Source organism: Ciconia boyciana, chromosome 1 (genome assembly GCF_034638445.1).
Source record: "Ciconia boyciana chromosome 1, ASM3463844v1, whole genome shotgun sequence".
In the NCBI taxonomy this organism is placed as follows: Eukaryota; Metazoa; Chordata; class Aves; order Ciconiiformes; family Ciconiidae; genus Ciconia; species Ciconia boyciana.
Genome location: NC_132934.1, coordinates 35,333,292 through 35,339,108, shown reverse-complemented (window position 1 = coordinate 35,339,108; position 5,817 = coordinate 35,333,292).

Genomic DNA, 5,817 nt, shown 5'->3' with positions numbered 1-5,817 from the left:
CTAAAATGCTGAAGTCTTTAGCCAGCATCATCCAGATTCAATGCCAAATCAGAGAGAGGCCTCACAGCTGTGTGCCCGTGTGAAAAAGTTTTTTGCAGCACTTAGTACAGCCTGACAGAATATTTTGATTGGTGTCGTGGTTTAACCCCAGCCGGCAACCAAGCACCACACAGTCGCTCTCTCACCCTCCCCCCCGTGCTGGAATGGGGGAGAGAATCGGAAGAGCAAAAGTAAGAAAACTTGTGGGTTGAGATAAGAACAGGTTAATAATGGAAATAAAATCTAATAATAATAATCATCATAATCATGATAATAATAATAAATTGTAATGAAAAGGAAAACAATGAGAGAGAGAAAAAAACAAAACCCAGGGAAAAAAAAAAACAAGTGATGCAACCGCTCACCACCTGCTGACCGACACCCAGGCAGTCCCCAAGCAGCGGTTGCTGCCCCCCAGCCAACTCCCCCCAGCTTATATACTGATCATGACATGATATGGTATGGAATATCCCTTTGGGCAGTTTGGGTCAGCTGTCCTGGCTGTGCTCCCTCCCAGCTTCTTGTGCACCTCCTCACTGGCACAGTAGGGGAAGCTGAAAAGTCCTTGACTTAGTATAAACACTGCTGAGCAACAACTAAAACAGCATCAGTGTGACATCACATTATCCTCATGCTAAATCCAAAACACAGCACTATACCAGCTACCAGGAAGAAAATTAACTCTATCCCAGCTGAAACCAGGACAGTATCCACCCCTTATTCTATACCATCTACGTCATGCCCAGGTCCCACATTTTCCAATACATTTCAATTACTCACCACCACTTTTCCTGTCTTTTAACATATACACACAGATATCGTTCGCTTGGTCTATAGGCCATCCCTCTAAAATGTCCATTGGGTTCATTTAGTCTATGACTTTGGTTTCCATCTGTCATAACAGTCTTTCAGGACAGGAGAGACAGTGTGTGGTGTTGGATCATTGCATGCTGAAGTCAGTTCTGGTTCCATCACTGCTGCATTTTCCTTGGCTTCACCTAAGTTCAGTCTTCATTCATCTGGGTGATTCTTACTGTAATACCATTGACACAGGATATAACAACCATAGTAGTAATGATAGGCAGCATTACGTAGCAATTAATATCATACAGTTCAAATCATTGGCTATTCTCACCCAAAATGAAATCCCCTTGAGGTACACATTGAACTTCCCCATCCTTCTGCATCACCCACCAAGTGCACCCAGGTCCTTGAGCAAAAGCAATCCCATGAATGGGTTTGCCTTTGCCCAAAGCAGGAATAAACCAGACTATGTTCCCCAGCATATTTTTTATGTGCACTACAGGGACTTCATCCCCCTCTACAGTACGTACAAGTTTTCATTGGGCAGGGCCAGCTCGATTGGTAGATCCCCTAATGTTGACTAACCAGGTGGCCTTTGCTAAATGTGTATCCCAATGTTTGAATGTCCCACCACCCATTGCTCTCAGTGTAGTCTTTAACAGTCCATTGTATCATTCGATTTTCCTGGAGGCTGGTGCATGACAGGGGATGTGATATACCCACTCAATGCCGTGCTCTTTGGCCCAGGTGTCTATGAGGTTGTTTCAGAAATGAGTCCCGTTGTCTGACTCAGTTCTTTCTGGGGTTCCATGTTGCCATAGGACTTGCTTTTCAAGGACCAGGGTAGTGTTCCGGGTGGTGGCATGGGGCACAGGATATGTTTCAGCCATCCGGTGGTTGCTTCCACCATTGGAAGCACATAGCACTTGCCTTGGAGGGTTTGTGGGACTGTGATATAATCAGTCTGCCAGGCTTCCCCGTATTTATATTTCAGCCATCATCCTCCATACCAGACAGGCTTTAACCACTTGGCTTGCTTGATTGCAGCACATGTTTCACATTCATGGATAACCTGTGCAGTAGTGCCCATGGTCAAGTCCACCCCTCAATCACGAGCCCATCTCTATGTTGCTTCTCTTCCCTGATGGCCTGAGGTGTCATGGGCCCACTGAGCTATAAATAATTCACCCTTATGTTGCCAGTCCAGATCCACCTAAGCCACTTCCATCTTACCTGCCTGACCCACCTGCTGGTTGTTTTGATGTTCTTCAGTGGCCCAACTCTTGGGTACGTGAGCATCTACATGACATACTTTTACAACCAGGCTCTCCACCAGGGCAGCAATATCTTGCCACAATGCAGCAGCCCAGATGAGTTTGCCTCTGTGCTGCCAGTTGCTCTGCTTCCATTGCTGCAACCACCCCCACAGGGCATTTGCCACCATCCATGGGTCAGTACAGAGATAGAGCACTGGCCACTTTTCTCGTCCAGCAATGTCTAAAGACAGCTGAATGGCTTTCACCTCTGTGAACTGACTCAATTCACCTTCTCCTTCAACGGTTTCTGCGACTTGTTGTACAGGACTCCATAGAGCAGCCTTCCACCTCCAATGCTTTCCTACAAGACGACAGGACCCATCAGTGAACAGGGCATATTGTTTCTCATTTTTCTGGTAGTTTATTGTACAGTGGGGCCTTTTCAGCATGTGTCACCTCCTCTGGAGATATTCCAAAATCTTTGCCTTCTGGATGGTCCATGATCACTTCCAAGATTCCTGGGTGACTGGGGTTTCCTGTCCCAGCCCATTGTGTGATCAGTGCGACCCACTCACTCCACGTAGCATCAGTTGCATGATGTGTAGAGGGGACCCTCCTTTTGAACATCCAGCCCAGCACCGGCAGTCGGGGTGCCAGGAGGAGCTGTGCTTCAGTACCAACCACTTCCGAAGCAGCTCGAAGCCCTTCATATGCTGCCAATATCTCTTTTTCAGCTGGAGTATAGCAGGCCTCGGATCCTCTGTATCCCCGACTCCAAAACCCTAGGGGTCAACCTCGAGTCTCCCCTGGTGCTTTCTGCCACAGGCTCCAGGTAGGGCCATTCTCCCTGGTTGCGGTGTAGAGCACGTTTTACAACTTGTCCTGCCCGGACTGGCCCAAGGGCTACTGCATGAACTATCTCCCATTTAGTTTGTTCAGAGGCTTGTCACTGCTCAGGGCCCCATTTGAAATTGTTCTTTTTCCAGGTCACTCAATAGAGAGGGCTTACAATCAGACTGTAATTTAGAATATGCATTCTCCAAAAACCCACAACACCTAAGAAAGCTTGTGTTTCTTTTTTGCTAGTTGGTGGAGATATAGCTGTTATTTTGTTGATCACATCCATTGGGATCTGATGATGTCCATCTTGACATTTTATTCCTAAAAACTGGATCTCCTGTCCAGGTCCCTTGACCTTACTTTCTTTTATGGAAAACCAGCCTTCAGAAGGATTTGGACTATTTTCTTCCCTTTCTCAAAAATGTCTTCTGCTATGCTGTCCCACACGATGATGTCATCAATGTATTGCAGGTGTTCTGGAGCCTTACCCTGTTCCAGTGCAGTCTGGATCAGTCCATGGCAAATGGTAGGGCTGTGTTTCTACCCCTGGGGCAGTCAATTCCAAGTGTACTGAATGACCCTCCAGGTGAAAGCAAACTGTGGCCTGCACTCTGCTGCCAAAGGGATTGAGAAAAACACATTAGCGATATCAGTTGAGGCATACCACTTGGCTGCCTTTGACTCCAGTTCACAATGAAGTTCCAGCATGTCCGGCACAGCAGCACTCAGGGGCGGTGTGACTTCATTGAGGCCACGATCGTCTACTGTTGGTCTCCCCTCTCCATTAGACTTTTGCACTGGCCATATGGGACTGTTAAAGGGTGAGCAAGTCTTACTGATCACTCCTTGGCTCTCCAGTTGACGAATCAGTTTATGGATGGGAACCAGGGAGTCTCGGTTGGTGCGATATTACCACCACTGCACCGTTGTGGTAGCAACTGGCACCTGTTGTTCTTCGACCCTCAGCAACCACACAACAGAAGCGTCCTCCAAGAGACCGGGGTAAGGTAGACAGCTGTTTAATTTCCTCCGTCTCCAAGGCAGCTATACCAAAAGCCCACCGGTGCCCTTTTTGGTCCTTGAAATACCCTGTCCTGAGGTAGTCTTTGTCAAGGATGCACGGAGCCTCTGGGCCAGTCACAATGGGGTGCTTTTACCACTCATTCCCAGTTAGGCTCACTTCAGCCTCCAATATAGTTAGCTGTTGGGATCCCCCTGTCACTCCAGAAACACAGATGGCTTCTGACCCTTTATAGCTTGATGGCACTAGGGTATGCTGTGCACCGGTGTCCACTAAAACCTTATACTCCTGTGGGTCTGATGTGCCAAGCCATCAAATCCACACAGTCCAGTAAACCCAATTGTCCCTTTCTTTCACCTGGCTAGAGGCAGGGCCCCTCTGGTCCTGGTCATAGTATTCGTTACTCACTTCTTGCAAATGCAAATCAGAAGTCCCTTTATTAAGATCAGAAGTAAGATCAGACCTTCTACTCTGTCTGGGGAACTGCCTACTGGAAACTGGAGCAGCAATTTTCCTGGAAGAACCCCCTTCTGTGATTGTTTTTCCTTGCAACTCACGTACTTGTGCCTGTAGGGTCGAGGTAGGTTTTCCATCCCACTTCCTCATGTCCTCTCCGTGGTCACGCAGGTAAAACCACAGGGTGCCCCGTGGTGTGTACCGACTGTATCCTCTCTCTTGAGCATAGGAATGCTTACTCCTAATAGCTGAGATACTGGTTCATACAGGTGGGCAGTAGGGCATATCCTCTTTGAATTGCTGGCACTCTCAGGACAGTTTCTCCACAGCCAAAAGGGAGGCCCATAGGGAGGAAGAGAGACTTTCTTCGTATTACCGGAGTTGGCCACCCAGTTCATCCACTGTTTGTCCCTCTCTGTCTTTCCAGGTCATTACTGCCAATGAGTTGGCATAAGACGATGGTGCGCTCCGTACCAACTTCTGCCACATGGGTCATGTGCACTTGACCTCATCTGGATCTTTGGATAACTGCTTGTTGTTCAGGTCATCATAAATCACCTCCAGCATGGCTAATTCCCTCAGGTACTGGATACCTCTCTCCATGGTGGTCCACTTGCCTGGGTGACATATAACATCTTCCTCGAAGGGATACCTTTCCTTCATGCCTGACAGGAGTTGCCTCCAGAGGCTGAGGGCTTGTGCCCCTTTTCCAATTGCTTTGTCAATGCCCCCTTCCCTAGAAAGGGATCCCAGTAGCTTAGCTTCCCTACCCTCTAATTCCAAGCTACTGGCCCCATTATCCCAGCATTGGAGCAGCCAGGTGACAATGTGCTCTCCTGGATGATGACTGAAATCTTTTCGCCTATCTCGCAGCTCACTCAGGGATAGGGATTGGGTAGTTACCATCTCATTTATGGGTTCTGCCTCTTCCTCCTCCTGTTCTCATGATGGCCCTGGTTCATCTTCATCCCTTACTAATCGAGCTGATTTTCTGGTGTATTTCTTCTTGTGTATAGGGGCGACTGATACTGGCATGGGTTGGTTCTCTGGTTCAGCTGCAATGCCTGTTCGGGGGGTTGGAGTAGCCACAGTGCCAGCCATTTTGTCGTCAGATCCAGAGATCTTCTCCTCCCCTTGAGGGTTCTGAATAGTGCTGAACAGGGCTCAGTAGGCATGGGCCAGACCCCAGCACATTGTAATGATTTGTGTCTCTCTGGAATTGCCAGGGTGACAACATACTTTTTCCAAATACTTCACTAGTTTTTCAGGATTCTGCACTTGCTCAGAGGTGAAGTCCCAAAACACAGGAGGTGCCCACTGTCCTAGGTGCTTGCCCATACTATCCCACACTCCCTGCCACTCATCACTATCCAGCCTTGGGGCAGATCTCTGGATGATATT